Genomic DNA, 2,176 nt, shown 5'->3' with positions numbered 1-2,176 from the left:
GCCTTGCCTTTAGACGGTGAGGAGCAGCCCCCTTCTTCTGGGCAACCTGGGCTGCGGCAACAGTGAGCGTATCGAGGGGATTCCTCAGCTCATTGGGCTTTGGAACCCAAACCTGCTTCTGTGGAGGTGCTTTTTGTGGTTCTTTCAGCACACCATCCACGGGGTCAATAAGCGAAGGCTGCGTGCTCGTACTAGCAGTGTTTAGAGCACTAGGAACTCCAGCAGCCTTGCCGATCTTACCATACAGCTTGTCAAAGTCTGACTTCGTGTAGGTGTAACCGACCCCAAACCCATCACCACGCTTAAACTGCTTGATCATCATGCCCAACTGCGGCTCACTACTAGAAACCCAACTAAGAATCTCCCTAAGATATGTGTTCTCATTCTCCAAGATGGCTTTCTCTACCGCAAGATTATCCAAATCAGAAATCAGACCAGGGCAAACATGACAATCAAAAGGTGGGTTAGACTCCCCGACCTTAGTCTTCCCCAAAGACTTAATCAAGGCATTCTTCTCATCTAGCTCCGATCTAAGCGTGGGACAAAGCTTACAAGCACCAAGCAGAACAGGCCTAGACCTAAGCTCCTCTAGCTCACACACAACTTTGCAAACTTAGAATGCAAAGAAGCTAGATCAGACTTAAAGATGGAGCACTCATCACATTCAAGCACATCACTAACAATAGGAGCGTCCTTGGCTAGTTCAAGCTCATGCTTGGCCTTGGCTAGCTCGTGAGACACGTCAGCAAGCGAAGTCTTGGCAACATCCAAGTTCGCAACGTTCTCATCATGCTTGGCACGGAGAGCGACAAGATCATTCATGTGAGATATGCAGCCAGTGCACTCATCCTCAACAGATATTTCTCTAGCACAAGCCAGCTCAGCCCTAAGCTTCTTACGCTCCCTAGCTGCTTCCTTAAGCAGCCTTTTTTGATTGTCGAGAGCGGCGTACAACTCCCTAACCTCAGTATCAAGTAGGTCGATAGTGGAGTTTACCTCTGAATCACTCTCGGATTCAGGAGAAGAGTCGTCGTGCGTCGGTGTAGCATGTCCACCTGGAGATGCACGAGCACCATTGGTCTTGCCCGCCATGGTGCAAAAACTCTTACGCCGACCGGCCGCCAAGCAAAGGCCGATGAAGCCGGTGGCTTCCTTGTCCCGCTTCTTCTTCTTCTTGTCATCGTCGTCGGAGGTCGGTGAAGAAGAGCGGTCGGTGTCGGAGCTCTTGTCGAGGTCGCTGAGCTACGCCAAGAAAGCCTTCTCCCGTTTCTTGGCCTTGTACTGGAAGCGCTTCTTGAGCGACTCCTTGTCGAAGCGCCCTCCCTTGTCCCGGTCACGACTGCGGTGCTTGTGGTGCCGACGCTCCTTGTTGGAGCCTCCCTCATCGCAGTCGCGGTGGCGGTAGTAGTCGAAGTTGTTGTTATGGCCACCGCCGGACTTCTTGGGACAGTCGGCGATGAAGTGGTTCAGATCGCCGCAGTGGTAGCACCCGGGGTTCTTCCTCCTTTGCCTATTGTGGTAGACATGCTGGAACTTGTTGATGAGAAGGCACAAGTCGCCATCACCCAGCGTCTCCAACTGCTCATCTGTAATAGAAGGCAAAGAGGCAAGAGAAGAGCCAAGAGCAGAGTTAGCGTTAGAGCTCGATCCACCCGAGCCAGTCACAAGAGAAATGCTCTTGGAAGGAGGGGCACCATTGAGCTTGGCTCGTGTCTGGTTATCCACCTCAGTGGCCTTGAGCTTGCTGAAGAGCTCATTCACGGTCAGAGTCTCATAGCCTGCAGACTCGATGATTGTGTTCACCTTGAGATCCCACACAGAGCGGTCAAGTGTGTAGAGCAACTTGAGAGCCTTCTCATGCTCTGGGTAGTCAAGGGCATCAGCAGATCTGTTCACACTGACTTTGTTCACAATCGATTGAAACTGACTGAACATGTCGCCAATGCTTTCATCCGGCCCCTGTGTGAAGTTCTCATATTCACGCCGGTGAGTCTCAAAAAGCCTAGCCTTAACCTAAGGTGTGCCCTCGTGGTAGTTCTCAAGGCACGTCCAAACCTTGTGGGCTTCCTGAAAACCCTGGACGCGTGAGAACTCCGCACGAGAAACGCCAGCGAACAAGGCATTGATAGCCTTGGAGTTAGCCTCGTGCTCGGTCACTTGAATCTTAGTGGTCTGA

The sequence above is a fragment of the Panicum virgatum genome, chromosome 6N, assembly GCF_016808335.1.
Source record: "Panicum virgatum strain AP13 chromosome 6N, P.virgatum_v5, whole genome shotgun sequence".
NCBI lineage: Eukaryota > Viridiplantae > Streptophyta > Magnoliopsida > Poales > Poaceae > Panicum > Panicum virgatum.
Note: the sequence above shows the minus strand (reverse complement) of the source record.